At 42.6% G+C, this 17,949-nt stretch overlaps 1 protein-coding gene across 16 annotated transcripts in view; it reads left to right on the forward strand.

Moving 5' to 3' along the window:
• Nucleotides 1-17,949, forward strand: part of heph (polypyrimidine tract-binding protein 1 heph) — a 603,602-nt gene that overhangs the window by 440,960 nt on the left and 144,693 nt on the right. Inside the window, exon 4 of one of the 16 annotated variants that reach the window (XM_070092726.1) lies at nt 2,371-2,417. The exons of the other annotated variants lie outside the window; for them this stretch is intronic. The gene's annotated coding sequence lies outside the window, so the exon portion shown is untranslated. The remainder of the gene's footprint in view (nt 1-2,370; nt 2,418-17,949) is intronic. 16 annotated transcript variants of the gene reach the window in all.

The following is a 17,949-nucleotide window of genomic DNA, read 5'->3' on the forward strand; positions in this document are numbered from 1 at the left end:
AAGCTCCTCCTCCTTAGTGTACTTAGGGCACTCGAGAGGGGTTTCTTGCAGTTCTTAATGAAAACAGAGTTCCACGAGCTATCTAGGGCTTTTGGAATTTCTAGGACTGGTAGGCCCACTTTAAGAGATTTTCGGGGTTTGATGATAGAGTTTTAGGCTTGTTGTGAACTTCCGACAGAGGGTCATCAGGAAGGCCAGGCTGCTGGAGTAGAATTATTATTATAATCAAGGGGGAAGCGCTAAACCCGGAGGATTATACAGCGCCTGGGGGGGGGATGTGGAGGGCATTCAGGCTTAATTCGGGGAACTGGAGCACAGATCCAATTCCCTAAATCAAGAGCCCCTCACCAACATCAAGGAACCTTTCTTGAGGGGGTGCTGGAGTAGAAAAACCGGTCATAGGGATGTCAAGGCCACAGGCGGCTCAAGATCCCTGGACGTCATAACGCCACGCCAACCTTAAGATGATAGCAGTCTCTCTTATGCTTACTCCCTGTAGACTGATAGAGGGTTAACCAGTTCAGCACGGAGTGTTGCCTAGTAAATAATTCACCAGCTTTATTTAGAACTAAGTAAAATTAGGGAAGATGTGCATAGTTGTTTTTGAATTATAATTACACGATGAAGATGACTTTGTATGACCAAGGTGTGGGTGTGCTGAGAGCCAGGCTTCATTCCACCTCCGAACTATCGTTTCGGTAGACTCGTTTCCACTTTGTCTGCTTATCTAGTGTGTTTGCGTTTAACCGGCCCAGTAGCAGCAAACTATTTGTCCTGAGTATAACTTGTTTATGCTTTAACAGATGTGTAGCTATGGACACTTGCAACAGTGTTCGGCAGTCGATTTGCTGGAAACAGGAAGCCCCCCCCCATCCTTTCCACTGAATCATTATTATATTTATTCTTTTATTTGAGGTTTCTTAAACTTTATGGAAGTAGCTGTCAGCTTGTGGGAAAAGCTTGTCAGACTAGTCAGCTAGTCCCCCTCCTTTCCTTTCCTTTCCTTTCCCTTCCCTTCCCTCTTTCCTCTCCCCTCCCTCGTCCCTCCTAATGTTGTAGAGATTATTAACTGGCATGTTATTGATGCTCGTCCGATGAGGGAGGAGCATTGAATAGCACAATTCTCATAGCCATGCTGAGGGAGTAGAAAAACTTAAAACAGGTCACAAGTACATTACAAGCTAGATCTTTCATAATTATTTTCCACAGTTTGACCAGGTGTGAACACTTGCCTGTCGCATTTTGATTTTACATAAATTATTCTCTTGGATACTACATAAACCCAATCGTACTAACGCTATGTTCCAGACAGCCATCCGCTAACCCGTTTTGCAAGTTCACCGCCAACTTTCTCGAGCTTCTTCCCATCCAGTTTGATGACGTTAAGCCGGATACAGTGTCACACCCTGATGATCAGTGCAGGGTGGAAGTCTGGTTTCACTATACATCAATCGGTCTTGTGTATAAGATTTTGTTTCGTTGATTTCGATACCTTATTTAAATAGGACGATGTTTTCCAGGATTTTTAATTTTCTGTGTTAAGCTTGTTTCTTCTGCTTTTGTTGCGAAAGTTAGTTTCGCAGATATTCTCGGGAAAGTTGTACTTGCATGTGGAGCAGGTGGAGTTATGCATTGAGTGAATCATTGCTGTTGAGAGGGACATACACAAGTGAGAGAAACGTTGCCATGGATTGGGGACATATTTACATAGAGTAAATGATTGCCATGGAGTGGCTTGGGATAACATGTATTGATATACCAAGACAGCAAGAGTGTTGCATATCATTAAAGGTCACGTAATTCATAATTGTTTCGTATACGAGCAATGATCAGCTTGTAATTTGGAAGCATTGTGGTATAACGGTTTATTGTGATAATAGTATTTTTTTTCGACATCGGATGGTAAATATATTTATTCTCGGCTGTGTAGTATGTTCCATGAAATTTTATGGCGCAGTTTCTGCTCTTAAGTTAACGATTAGTGTTTACTCAAATTTTATCTGCTACGCTAACTCTGACTTGCAGTTAGGTGGACAAGGATGCCTAAATGTCGTTTTTAGAGGTAATTTATATAGACAAAAACGTAATTCAGGATCCGTTCGAAACTTATTGAGTTAGCAGGTGACTGGAGGTAGAGTTGGCGTGTATGAGTGGCCTGCCAGAATGTTCGAGCTCTCGGTGCCATCAAGATTCCAGGTAGCCTGAGTGGGGCACATTCCTTCACATGCAACAGCCCTCTTCGAGGCTGCCTTCGTCCTCTCCATCTTGTACTTACAGATGCTTTGACGTATAGAATAGAAATACATAAGTTTTGCCCTTTATTTTAATTTGTATTTGAATAATATTTAAGATATTTTTTTTTTGTTGCAGGTATGATGATTAACAACTAGGTGTGGGGGTTCGAGGATATCTTGTGCGTAAGTAACGTTTTTATCTTGTTATGGCAGAGTAAGGTGTGGCCTTGGCAAAGAATACATCTTATAATGGATGTGGATATGGTGCTGGTCTGCCCCCACCCTACCACTGAGCCAGTCCTTCAAGCCACTGGCCACTGCTCCTCACGCAGGCACTATCACATTTGTCTAGCCGATCACCCACGTGTTACCTCTGTACTGAAACAAGTGAAATAAATTTGTCGTGTGTAACACAGTCTTAAAAAAATCTGGCAAGGCAATGATTATTAAACCAAATTTCTTATTAAATTGGTGGAATGTAGTTGATGGACGTTGGGCATGTCCGTGGTACATGTAGGTATGTGGGTAACAGTCCAGTCCAGTGTTGTAGTGAAGGATGCGCTCACCACTGCCCTGATTTCAGCTTTCTCTTGCCGTGCATGCTGTATATTCACACCTGCCATACATGTTATGCACACTCCAGCCATACATGTTATGCACACTCCAGCCATACATGTTATGCACACTCCAGCCATACATGTTATGCACACTCCAGCCATACATGTTATGCACACTCCAGCCATACATGTTATGCACACTCCAGCCATACATGTTATGCACACTCCAGCCATACATGTTATGCACACTCCCGCCATACATGTTATGCACACTCCAGCCATACATGTTACACACTCCAGCCATACATGTTATGCACTCTCCAGCCATACATGTTACACTCCAGCCATGTTATGCACACTCCAGCCATACATGTTACACACACACTCCAGCCATACATGTTACACACACTCCAGCCATACATGTTACACACACTCCAGCCATACATGTTACACTCCAGCCATACATGTTACACACACTCCAGCCATACATGTTACACACACTCCAACCATACACGTTACACTCCAGCCGTACATGTTATACATCCTCCAGCCATACATGCTATACCCACTCCAGCCGTACATGCTATACACACTCCAGCCATACATGTTACACTCTAGCCATACATGTTACACACTCTAGCCATACATGTTACTCCACATGTGTATACATGTTATACACCATACATTCTGTACATGCACATATATACATACACCATATGTGCTATATATACGCACCTGCCATACATTCTGTACTCCGCTGAACATTCTGTATGCACACATCTGCCATACATTCTATACACTCCAACCATACATACTATATATACACACCTATCATACATTCTGTATACACACCTACCATACATGCTATGCACACTTGTCATACATGTATACACACCTATACATGCACACCAACCATACATGGTATACGCACCTGCTTACATGTTATACATACGCCAGCTATGTTATACACACCATACATTCTATACATGCACATATATACACCGTATGTGCTATATATATGCACCTGTCATACATTCTATACACTCCAACCATACATGCTATATATACACACTTATCATACATTCTGTATACACACCTGCCATACTTGCTATACACACTCCAGGCATACATTATATATATGAACATGTACCATACATGCTATGCACACTTGCCATACATGTTATACATACCTACCATACATGTTATACATATGTTATACATCCTATGCACACTTATACATAATATACACACTCCAGCCATACGTGATATATATATAAACACCTTATGTGCTTTACACACTCCGGCAGTACGTGCTACACACGCACACACCTGTCATGCATGTTATGCATACTCCTGCCATGCATGATGTATACTCTCCTGTCATACAACGCCGTACAGTCCTGTTATACAGCTTTGTAGTGCATGGTACTCAGCACTTTATTTCATCACCAAGGCCTCAAGCAGAGCTTCGAATGTAAAAAAAAAAAGTAACTCAGAGAACCGGTTAAAGTTATGCATACATACAGAAAGCTCGGGTTTGTCACTGGACCATTGTATTTCTTCCTCCTCGACCCGCTGAGCGCGTTTGTCAGAATGCAATACATGTTGGTGTAGGGTTTATTTACGTTGTATAGCTAGGCATAGTGAGCAGCCTCGTAGTGTACATCAGATGAGTATCATTCTTAGTTCGCCTCCATGGTCATATTCCAAAGTGCCAATTGAACGTGTTAACCATTGTCTGCAGCCCGAGTAAAATAGCGGCGCTGCGGCCATGGTATTGTTATATCCCCCAGACAAATTAGGTATCAGATTGGCGTGAGCGCTGATTGGTCGCCCGGGTCAAAGCACTTCAGATCTCAGAACTTTACTTTCAGTGTCAGTGTGGAGTGTCGGACGAACCTAGTTCTCTTGGTTCACTCCTTTCCCTTCCTTCTACCCTCCACTTAATTCTACTTCCTCTTCCCCCACTTCTCTTCCATACTCTCCTCCTCCCCAAGTAAGGGTTGAGGGTGGCGGTACAGTTCATCGAGACAATGGATGTTACCAAGTCTACACCAGCAGCGACTGGCTTCACCGTACCACCACTCATTCTTAAACACTCACGCCCGAACCTTGTGCTAAGCAGTCCCACAAATTGTTAACATAGTTTACCACATTTATAAAACGACACATTCATGAAGTTATAATATAATAATGACATCAGTAGCAATTTCTCCATTCATTGGTTGGTGGTAGCGGGCGGCAGGGCAGGAGGTGTTGCCATGTGTAGCCGAGGTTATTCAGGTTTCTTAGGGCAGGCGAAACATGGTCGCAGTGGCGGTGTTAGTATTGCAGTAAAATACTTCTGCATGGTCATATAGTCTTACTTGTATGGCACACATGCGTTTACTGAAGTGTGATGTTAAAACTATTGTATGTAGTAGGAGGCGGCGGCGGTCAGGGTGCTGTTGCTGGAGCCGGCTGAGAGTAATTTGACGTTTCCGCGGCCCCCGGGCCTCTCCACCAGCCACCACCGCTACGCCCCTCTTTTTACCACCACACTCCCCAAGTCTACTCTTAAACCCAACGCCACAACCATCATTCTTTCCCTGTTGGTTACTGGAACCTTTACATTTCCTCTCTAGCATTTCACGTTTTTGCTACATGGCTGATTGAAAGGAACTAAAGCAAACTTTTGTTTATATATTTTGTTTGATTATTTTGGCATTTCTTTTCATTCAAGCGTCCTTTTCTGATGTGCAATTGTTTTCGTTGCTATCACTCTACTCTGGTGTCTTAAAGGCTACCCCTTGACGGCCTGCAGCTCGTTAAATTATCTTTAAAGGCGGAGAAGTTGAGTGGGCGGAGTGTGTGGTGGTTGTGGTGATTTGTACCCGAAACAAGTCGCTGCAAAATGACCAATACACAGGTAGTGTGGGGGGGGGAAGGAAGAAGGAAGAGATATGCGTAATAAAGACATTTATTAAAGATGTTTCACCACAGTAACCTTTTTAAAAAAAGCTACGGTGGAGAAGCATCTCTGTAAATGTCTTCATTGCGCATGTGTCTATTCCCACAATCTGTCGGTTTTGAGTACTTGTATATTGCACGGGTACTCTTGAACCTGGCGACAAGTGTTTTGCACCGTTGCTCTTCCGTGTAGAGGTAGGGTCTTAGTAAAGCTGACAGAACAGTGAAGTGCTGCATCTTCAGTGGATGGAAAAAAAAAAGTTTGGCACCCCTTTGTTAACTAAGGACTGCTTTCTCGAGCACGTTGTTGTTGTTGATGTCTTAAGGGTAATGTCTTTACTTGAAGAGTCGGGTAACGCGTGACTTTTAGTTTAATTATTGCTGGGGCTGTTGATGTGCAAAAATGTTAGTTAATGCCGAACTGCATGACTTCGCGGCACTTGTATTGATTGATAATTTCCTGGGGAAGCACCTTACAGTGTACCGACTCGGCGAACACTGAAGGCGTTGACACTTGCCTACATCCTGTTGCTCCCCCCCCCCCCAAAAAAAAAAAAATATATATATATCCCGGACTGCGGAACACTGATCCCCGGAAACGCCCTTAATATGATATCATTCAGGTATGCCAGTGTTCATTCTCAACGGAAAGCAGGTGGACTTTTCCGTGTACTCTTGAGTATATTCGATATTGGGTAAGATGGCGAATGCTAAGACTACAGCAGCGGTACTAGGTACCGCGGGTTCAATCCCGGTCGGGGTATGGTTTGGTAGGTACGACTATGTTCAGAAGTGACATGACTAGTGTGGGCTTTAATTCCGTCAACAAGTTGTATAGGGTTTTTTTTTTTTTTTTTTTTTTTTGTTTTGTTTATATTCATTGGGTGGCAGCCATATCTTGTTCGACTGCTAGTGGTTATAATAAAAATACTTTTGTCCAACAAAACCTGTGGCAAGATCCACACCACACTCCCACTCTCACTCATTCACTCTGCATACTGCTTTTGAGCACGAGGCGTGCGTTAATGTTGGTAGCATGCCTTTTGGGGGAGGGGGTGGAATTGCCTTTTACTCGCCAGGGCACCTGGTCATGATTAGAGCTTATTAAGTGAAGTGTTGTTGGTGTCCCGCGTTCTCTGTAATGCAACAGCATCTTTCCTCTTATCTGTTCCTTGAGAATATGATTGATCACGAACGCGCTGGAAACTTCTGTGGATATAAGAACATTAGAAAGAAGGAACACTGCAGCAGGCCTACTGGCCCATGCGAGGCAGGTCCAAGTCTCCTACCGGCTTAAGCCAATGCCTTAACCTAGTCAGGTCAGGCCACATTCACTTAAGGAAGGAGCACGGTTTCTGACGTATTGGCACAAACTAGTCAGGTCCAACTCACACCCACCCGCACCCACTCGTGTATTTATCTAACCTATTTTTAAAATTACACAGCGCTTTTGCCTCTATAACTGTACTTGGGAGTTTGTTCCACTCATCCACAACTCTATTACCAAACCAGTGCTTTCCTATATCCTTCCTGAATCAGAATTTTTCCAACAAACAGCTGCGAGTCCTGTCTAGGCTAGATAATTTTAGTACGCTCTTTACATCCCCTTTATTTATTTCTGTTTTCCATTTATTCACCTCAATCATATCTCCCCTAATTCTGCGCCTTTCGGAAGAGTGCAGATTCAGGGACCTCAGTCTAGCCCCTATCACGAGCCTTTTCCATCCTATGGAGAGGGGGCATGGACACGGGGGTCGTCCCACAGTTACTAAAAACAACAGACAGCCCCACTCCACAAAGGGGGCAGTAAGGAAACAGCAGAGAACTACAGACCGGTAGCACTAACATCCCATATCATAAAAATATTTGAAAGGGTCCTAAGAAGCAAGATCACCACCCATCTAGAAACCCATCAGTTACACAACCCAGGGCAACATGGGTTTGGAGCAGGTCGCTCCTGTCTGTCTCAACTATTAGATCACTACGACAAGGTCCTAAATGCACTGGAAGACAAAAAGAATGCAGATGTGATATATACGGACTTTGCAAAAGCCTTCGACAAGTGTGACCATGGCGTAATAGCGCACAAAATGCGTGCTAAAGTTCGATGGATCTATAATTTCCTCACTAACAGAACACAGAGAGTAGTCGTCAACAGAGTAAAGTCCGAGGCAGCTACGGTGAAAAACTCTGCTCCACAAGGCACAGTACTCGCTCCCATCTTGTTCCTCATCCTCATATCCGACATAGACAAGGATGTCAGCCACAGCACCGTGTCTTCCTTTGCAGATGACACCCGAATCTGCATGACAGTGTCTTCCATTGCAGACACTGCAAGGCTCCAGGCGGACATCAACCAAATCTTTCAGTGGGCTGCAGAAAACAATATGAAGTTCAACGATGAGAAATTTCAATTACTCAGATATGGTAAACACGAGGAAATTAAATCTTCATCAGAGTACAAAACAAATTCTAGCCACAAAATAGAGCGAAACACCAACGTCAAAGACCTGGGAGTGATCATGTCGGAGGATCTCACCTTCAAGGGCCATAACATTGTATCAATCGCATCTGCTAGAAAAATGACAGGATGGATAATGAGAACCTTCAAAAGTAGGGAGGCCAAGCCCATGATGACACTCTTCAGGTCACTTGTTCTATCTAGGCTGGAATATTGCTGCACACTAACAGCACCTTTCAAGGCAGGTGAAATTGCTGACCTAGAAAATGTACAGAGAACCTTCACGGCGCGCATAACGGAGATAAAACACCTCAATTACTGGGAGCGCTTGAGGTTCCTAAACCTGTATTCCCTGGAACGCAGGCGGGAGAGATGCATGATTATATACACCTGGAAAATCCTAGAGGGACTAGTACCGAACTTGCACACGAAAATCACTCACTACGAAAGCAAAAGACTTGGCAGACGATGCAACATCCCCCCAATGAAAAGCAGGGGTGTCACTAGCACGTTAAGAGACCATACAATAAGTGTCAGGGGCCCGAGACTGTTCAACTGCCTCCCAGCATACATAAGGGGGATTACCAACAGACCCCTGGCAGTCTTCAAGCTGGCACTGGACAAGCACCTAAAGTCGGTTCCTGACCAGCCGGGCTGTGGCTCGTACGTTGGTTTGCGTGCAGCCAGCAGCAACAGCCTGGTTGATCAGGCTCTGATCCACCAGGAGGCCTGGTCACAGACCGGGCCGCGGGGGCGTTGACCCCCGGAACTCTCTCCAGGTAAACTCCAGGTATCCTCATAGGGAAGATTTCTGATACATGGGATCAACTTTGTCATCCTCCTTTGTACGTTTTCCAGAGCATTTATATCCATTCTGTAATACTGTGACCAAAACTGTGCAGCATAATCTAAATGAGGCCTAACCAAGGATATAATAGAGTTGAAGAACAACCTGATAACTCCTATTATTTATTCTTCTGGATATGAAGCCAAGGATCGCTTTATTGCGAACACTTATGCATTGTTGTCTTAGTTTTAGATTACGAGAGAGATATATTATAATCTACACCTGGAAGATTCTGGAGGGACTGGTCCCTAATATGCACACAGCAATCGCTCCATACGAAAGCAAAAGACTTGACAGGCGATGCAACATACCCCCAGTGAAAAGTAGGGGCGTCACTAGTACACTAAGAGAAAACACAATAAGGGTCTGGGGCCCAAGACTGCTCAACAGCCTCCCACCAGCAATAAGGGGCATTACGGGAAGACCCCTGGTTGTCTTCAAGAGGGAGCTGGACAGATACCTAAAGACGGGCTGTGGTTCGTACGCTGGATTACGTTCGACCAGCAGTAACAGCCTCGTTGATCAGGCCCTGATCCACCGGGAGGCCTGGTCGTGGACCGGGCCGCGGGGACGTTGATCCCCGGAATGCCCTCCAGGTAGACTCCAGGAATGCTCTCCAGGTACTGCTAGCCATAACTCCCAAATCCTTTTCGCAATCATTAATATAAAGATCTACATTAGTTATTTTATACGTGGCATGATTATTTTCCTGTCCAATGTTTAGAACTTTGCGTTTGTCTATATTAAACTGCATCTGCTACTTCTCCGACCACTGCATCAGTCTATTCAAATCTTCCTAGAGTGCTCTAATGTCCTCGTCAGAATGAATATGTGTAGGGCCGGCACGGATGTGGTTTACCCACTTTTCCCACTGAGCTTTTAAAAATAAAAACACTTAAAAAGATTCACCAAATCACACATGCAGGTGGGGTTTCGTAAAAGTTCTTTTTCTTTAGTTATTTTTCTTTATTTGTGTAAGAAAATTATTAGAATTTCCATTTAAATTAGTTTATAACTACCAGTCTACTTTATCTATGTAGGGCAGGAAAATGTCGAATCAGTAGAAATTCTAATTTATCATTGAACAAAATATGTCGCTAGTATACATATTAACAGTAGAATAGTTGAAAATATGTATCAAATACTTGTTAGCAAATATCCAAGTCCAGTATTAAACTGTTAACTATGTTGACCTTTTATTCTTTAGCTAGTCGAGACATTTACATTTTGTGATGCTATATCCTGTATCTAACTAACTATACCAGTTCTGCGTTATATACAAAAAGTTGTTTTATTAACATTTCGTGCTAACTTCATATCAGGCACATAAGGTGTTGCCAAACCCATGTCCTCTGAAGACATATAAGTACACCTAGTCTGTTCCTAAATTTTGTCTAACCTGAGCACAGACCGGGCCGCGGGGACGTTGACCCCCCGGAACTCACTCCAGGTAAACTAAATTAATGCGTGAAACTAAAAAAAAATCTGGTCCCTTTTTTTTCCGTATAACTTTCTATTTCCGTATTTATCTAAAACACATGTTAATCTAAATACAGTTGTTTCGCGCTCTTGACTTCTAAAACCTTTAGCATGTATAGATTTTTTTTTTACCATCAAGTTTGTAGTCTATTAGTGTGTTATATAGTAACATTTGTAATCAGTTTTCGCCCACTTTTGTCCAGGTTTACCCATTTTTATGCAAGTGAGCAATTATGTCAACTCTAGTTACATTTGCATAAAATAACACACAAACTCTTTCCTTTAAAGTATTTTTTTTTTTTGGTTAATCGATGATAGCCTAGCTTAATGTCGGTAATTAAAAGTGCGGTAAAACGATTTATAGAACATAAGAAAAACAGTCAACAGCCTCCTTCCGCACTTAAGGGGAATTGCCAACAACCCTATGGCTGTCTTTAAGAAACTGACAAGTTCCTGACCGTACGTTGGACTGCGCGCGGCCAACAGTGTTAACATCTTGGTAGATCAGGCCTTGTTCCACCACAAGACGTGACCTGGAACTGGGCCTCGGGGGCGTTAGCCCCTGGAAATATCTTAACAAGTATCCTTTCATTTTTCTCTGGGGGTGCAGGATGTACTCATGAGGGGGAGGGGTTACCTGTGACCTGATTATTATTATTAATTTTATTTTTAAAACTAACCTGCTACATGAATTTGTAGCTTACTTGTCAGCATCGGTGGTTGCGGCCCATTCACAGTCCAGGCCTAGCTACATGTTGGTGGACTAATCGACCAGCCATACATAGACTATATGCGCCATTGCCAGGCTGACCATGAAATGATCTGAGAAACTTGCCAAGTTCCCGCTTAAAAGATATCCTGAAGGGTCTTTAGTCTTGATCCCCTTACACTAGTTCTACTCATCGCGTCTCTGCTTTTCCTTTTAAGGGAAACGAGTCTGAGGAACCATTACAAGATTTTTTTTTTTTTTAACTTTTGGTGCTTTCATAAATATTTCATCAGTTTAGGAACATAACTTTTTCATTGTTTTACGGCTATTGTGTGCATGCCTGTAGTTCTGTGGGGATTACTTAAGGCCGGGGATGTGTGGAGGAGCGAGGAGTTGGCGGGAGTGTAGCGTGACGAGAGGGCGTTGCCTTCGTGGATCACTACCTGGTCTCCACCGTGAGACCCACACCACCACTGCCGTCACTCACCGCCACCCTCGACACCCCCTTCTCTCAAACACCTCCCCTCTCAACTTCCCTGCTCTTTTGCATCCTTACCCCTCCATCCATTCTAACCTTCGCGTAATCCAGTCTTATTGCGCACTTGTTTAATTTTGTTGAATCTCTTGTTAGGTGGTTGGAAAGAACGGCCTTCGGGTGTTACCACCGTAAAAAGTGCCCTTTTCTCACCCTCTTAATTTTTGACTCAGAAGTAGAGGCACTGGTGAAGCTTATTATTTTAGTCATTTGTGTGCGGGTGGAGGAAGAGGACCGGTATAGTGTGTAGAGGCAGGTGGAGTGGATGGCGGTGAGCGACCCCGAGTAGCACCACAGCGAGGCACCGTACGTACAACAGGTGGTGTGAAACCTCACACCACCCGTAATGGCTTACCGCATACTCATCCAGATACTCGGAAACTAAAGACCAAAGCTAGTCAATGAAAATTAAATGCTGGGGTATGACGATGGTGAACAAGTGGAATCCACTTAAAAAAGGTTACGAGTATATAACGTAACCGTCTGTTTACCTGTTAATGGTTCATGGAATAGTCACCCCCAGCGGTCCCATCTGATTTTTCTAATTTAAGAACGTAAGAATGGAGGAACATTGCAGCAGGCCTACTAGCCCGTACTGGACGGGTCCTTTCAAATCCAAACCCTCCCTCCCACCTTCGTATATGTCCAGCTTTTTCCTAAAGCTGTCCAAGAAGTTAGCTTCGATGTATAAAGTAGGAATCTAGAAACACTGCGGCAAGCCTACTAGTTATTACTTGATTCAGTATCCTAGTACTTTATTTATATCGCCTTTGTTTATGCCCACCTTCCACTTGTATACTTCAGTGACATCTCCCCACATTCTGCGTCTCTTCAATAGAGTGAGGGCTCAAGGTTCTCGTTGTATCCTCGTATGAGAAATTCTTTATACAGTGGATTAATGCTGTCATCCTTTGTATGTTTTCCAATGCATTTATATCCATTTTGTGCCAGAACTGAGCTGCATAATCTAAGCGAGGCTTAGATTATGTAGAAATTACATTGGCCATCTTCCACGTTTCCGGCACACTAGTTTGTATAGATGCATTAAACAGGCTTGTTAGCGGCTGACTAGGTTCCCACTTACACTCTTCAAGTACCCTTGAAAACAGTTCGTTGGAGCCCGGGGACTGTTGTTTTAGTGTGTATATGTGTTTGATAATCATGTCTCTAGTGACAGTAATATTACTTAATTTGTGATGAATATGTTTTGCGGGGGTCCTCCAGCAGCAGCAGCAGCCTGATTGACCAGGCAAGCACCAGACGATCCTTGCCCGGGCTTCGGGAGTAGAAAGACTCGAAACTCCTCAAAGGTATAAAGGTATATATAAGGTTCAGAGCCTGAATAATTATTAATTGCTGGGATATCGTTTGTCTTCTGTAAAAACTGACAAATAATAAAAAAGAGAACACATTTCGTGCTCATTAGCTATACGCTGCCCAGACCAAATTCTCAGCAGTCCTGTTTTTCTTTTTTTCCATGATTTCTTTTTCCTATACACTTGAAAAAAAAAACTTGTTGGATTTGCTTTTGATTCTCTGGCTACTTTAATGTCATATTTATTCGCGTTTTATTCTTTCTAATCCCGTTCTTTACCTCTTTAAACGTGAACAATTTGGTCAGGGTTAACCCCTCTCTATATACAGTCCTTCAGGCAAGTATAATAGTGGTATGCAATACCCACAATAGTTCGGTATCTTTATACCGAAACATTTCGCCTACACAGTAGGCTTCTTCAGTCGAATACAGAGGAGGAATCAGAACAATGGAGATATAAAGACGACCCATAGGCCGGTCACCACATAAAACAATTTGTCTAGTTAATGTAGACGCAGAATTTATGGATTCAGTGCGTAGGATCATGATCTAAATAATAATGAGAAATGGTCGAGTGGAATGAAAAGAGGGAAGGCATGGAATGTGGGTGAAAAGAAGACGAGAAACGGGTGGGTTGTGAAGAGGGGGGTGGGGTTGTGGGAGGTGGAAGGAAGAGTGGGTCAAGTTCAAGGTAGTGTGTCCAGCCACTCGCATGACCCGGTTTTCTCCATCACCCGGATGAGATGTCTGTCTGTCTGCAGGTTTGGTCCTGTACTCCCAGCTATATCGCATAGTATTAGGAATTTAAGTCTTTTTTTTTTCAGAAATCACGTTGCTAAAAAAAAATAGTTAACTTAAACTGTTCTCACTGTTGTCAGCTTTGAAAGAATGGTAAGAAACTGGATAAGGATCGATAAAACAGGAATCATGATTACCTAGGGGTTGATCGAGAAGTGTTGTACCACCACCATAACCACTCGCCTGCTTGTTGGTGCAAGTTGGCATTTAGCATGACACTGCTTGGGTATTTTTCTTTATTTACTGTTTGCCTAGGAAGATGTAAAATACACTTAGTTTCCCACGTTGTTGACTAAACATGAGCGGGTACACCCAGCTAATGATCAAAGTGGTGTCCATAGTGGATGTTGATGCGCAGTAATGGTGCAGGTGTTAGTGTACATTGTGGTCGAGGGAAGGGGGGGGGAGGAGAAGCATGGGGTAGTGCGTGCAGGCGAGCGAGGGTCGTTGACTGCAACACTGGTACTGACGCTGCTGTCGTGGCTCCACAGTTACCTGCTTGCATTTGTACTGACTTCTAACAAGTTTGTCGTGTATGTATGTATGTATGTATGTATATATATGTATATATATGTATATATATGTATATATATGTATATATATGTATATATATGTATATATATGTATATATATGTATATATATGTATATATATATATATATATATATATATATATATATATATATATGTATATATATATATATATATGTATATATATATATATATTAAATAAAGTAGCTGGACAAGAATTTAAGGAGAATTCGCTGTAAGAAACTATAGGCTCAAACACAGAGACTCCTCCATATGTATATAGGTAAAGAGAGATGCACAGTTCAAGACGCTTCCTCAAATGTCTTGAACTGTTCATGTTCATCAGCAATTCTACGTGCTGCTAGTGTCATCATAACTCTCCAGTCATGAATTCTCTAAGTTTCCCGTATTGCTATTAGTCAAGAAAGAGATGGTTTGAGAGACAGTAAGCTCTAATAACTGAGTGCAGTCATTGTGCTAGATGCCATAATATTTTGTGACATTCTGTTTTATATTCTGTTTTTAGCAAATTTGTAATTCTTCAAAAATTAAGTAATGTTTTATATTTTTATACTGTGTTGTCATGCATCCATAATGTCATATTTTATAAATTAATACAATAAATAAATCAGTTTATAAAGTTATTTTTTCATCGTTTTTTTGTACCAATACTAAGTGATATTGAAGATCACTCTCTGGAGTAAAAGACGGAAAAATCCAAATGCACAGAAAACTGCATAATCTATTAAAGAGCTTTCAGGTGGTATTTGATTCTTTACATAAATTCTTCATAAAAATCAGTATTATTATAGAGTTATAGACTTCAGAAAGCATGTAAGGTGTAGACAAGTTCTTTAGGTAACTTGAAAAAATAGGCGGAATATTAATGTGAGCAGAACCTACTTAGCAAGGACCAGTGTTCTTCACTGACTTTGAATAGTGGGCAGGTGGATTTTTAACTAATAAATTAATCATGAGGCCAATTCAGAGGCCTCCATAGTGAAAAGCTCCATTTCCCAAGGCTGTGTTCACCTCACTCCCCCCATTCTATTATCTGACTGACCAATCATTTGCCTCAGAAAATACATATCCATCATAGCCTTGTTGATCTGGTAGTGATCTAGTTTTCTTTTCAAAACTTCTCTACACTTGTTCTGGTCAGTGTAAGGGGAAAGGGACGACTTTTCATCTTTCCATTCGTGCCTAAGGGAGATTTCCAGGAAAACTTTTGGTTGTGCTCAGAAGAGGGCTTGATGAGTTTCTCAAGACAGTTCTTGATCAGCAGAGCTGTAGTGCACTTCGTGCGACTGGCACCAACAGCCTGGGAGGCCTGGTTTCGGACCGGTCTGCTTGGAGGTCGATCCAGATATCAACGTCCCCGCAGCCCGGTCCTCGACCAGGCCTCCCGGTAGATCAGAGCCTAGTCAACCAGGTTGTTGCTGTTGGTCGCACGCAGTCCAACGTACGAAGCACAGCCTGGCTGATTGGGCACTGACTTCAGACATCTGTCCCGTTCCCTCTTGAAGATAGCCAGAGATCTATTGGTAATTTCCCTTCTGTATGATGGGAGGCTGTTGAACAGTTGCCTTGGGCTCCGGACACTTATTGTGCTTTCTCAGCGGTAACCCCCGAAATCAATGCAAGGAATCGATGCTGGTAGCAGGTTCAATAATCTTGAACCACGGGTGTTGATAGCGTTCTCTTATTGTGCCTATGACACCCCCTTTTTTTCACTGGGCCTGTTTTCAACCAGTTTTCCTAATTGTGTCATCTTTTCACGTAGACTTTACGGGGCATTGCTAAGTTAGATTAACTATAAAAGGCGTGGACTTAGAAAACGGGCACTCAATTACCATTGCCCTCCGTCATCACCCACCCATTTGACTTTTTACAACAGTACCACGAGGACAGGATGCTATTTTGCACTTCCATATCTCGCACTCCAGTACATTGTTATAGTCGAGTATAGATTTGGGACTAAACCCTTAAGTATTATCAGGTATCTCCACACCAAATATACGTAAGTTTCAAGTACTTTGAGACGCTCCTTATCTTGGTTTGATAACTCTCGTGCCTTGAACGGATTTAGCACTGAAGAATATTTTAAAATAGCTTAGAAGTTATTCGAATAGTATAATGATCACAGTGCCCTTATTTACTTAATTTGGCATTTATACATACTCGTATATACAGTATGTCATAATGTTTTATGTCAGGCCACTAGAATAAAAAAAATCTCGGTAATGTTAATGTGAAAGATCAGCATTTATGAAAAGGTCGAAAATGTTATTTTTCTGTTGCAAAAGATGTGGGCAGATCGTGTTTTCTAAGTGTAGACAAATGAATTACCTGCAGCTACCTTTTTTTCAAAACTAGAACTGCATTGCAGTTTACCTAAAGTTGGCTTCCAAGTTCCTGTCCTGGCCCGCCCCCTCCCCTCCTTCCCTCTCACATTTGGTAGCTAAAAAACAAATTTGCTAGTCACATTTCCAGCGTTTCTAGAGTTGACGTCACACTGAAGCGAGGCGACTGGTTGTCTGTAGCAGCTGCTGTCCCTGGTCGGCACTCTCGTGTCAATGGTGTTTTCTCTCCCTACAACACACTCACTCTTTTGATTGCTTGTACTTTCATCCTAGACTGCAGTTTCTTTCGTTTTTTTCTTTAGCATACACGGAAAAGATATGGCGGTCATAATAGCCATATTTGTTAATTTTTTTGAGGCCCGGTTCCGGATCAGCCGGACTGGTGCCTACCTGTGATCTGTGCTATACCTGTGACCGGTTTCTAGAGGTTCTAGAAAGTACAGACATAGCTCCTCTGCATAAAGGTGTCAGTAGAGCCGTGGCAAAAAAAAAAAAATGCAGGCCAGTGGCGTTAACATTCTCTCTCTCTCTCTCTCTCTCTCTCTCTCTCTCTCTCTCTCTCTCTCTCTCTCTCTCTCTCTTTCTCTCTCTCTCTCTCTTTCTCTCTCTCTCTCTCCTCTTACACTTCTCTCTCTTTCTCTCTCTCTTTCTCTCTCTCTTTCTCTCTCTCTCTCTCTCTCTCTCTCTCTCTCTCTCTCTCTCTCTCTCTCTCTCTCTCTCTCTCTCTCTCTCTCTCTCTCTCTCTCTCTCTCTCTCTCTCTCTCTCTCTCTCTCTCTCTCTCTCTCTCTCTCTCTCTCTCTCTCTCTCTCTTTTTACACAGTGTTTGACAAGGTTAGGTTAAGGATCCCTAGCTTCACTGACAAGCTATTTACAAGTTAAGGATTCCTAACTTTATTGACAAGCTAAGAGCTGTTACCTACATCAGCTCATTTGAAAGCATTTTTATTGTTATGAGACATACAAGTAGGGAACAGGATGAAGTTGGAGTCATCTGTGGACCATCTGTGGGTCAGCATTTTCATTTGATCAACCGACTTTATCTCATTGACATCATTATGCTGTACGAATATGTTCCATACTAGAGTCATCCTGGGTATGTATGATCTCAGATGAAGTGATGTTCTGGAGAAGGGTACAGCCAGAGTGAAGTTATTGCTTTCTTCCCGTCTTG

The sequence above is a fragment of the Cherax quadricarinatus genome, chromosome 40, assembly GCF_038502225.1.
Source record: "Cherax quadricarinatus isolate ZL_2023a chromosome 40, ASM3850222v1, whole genome shotgun sequence".
In the NCBI taxonomy this organism is placed as follows: Eukaryota; Metazoa; Arthropoda; class Malacostraca; order Decapoda; family Parastacidae; genus Cherax; species Cherax quadricarinatus.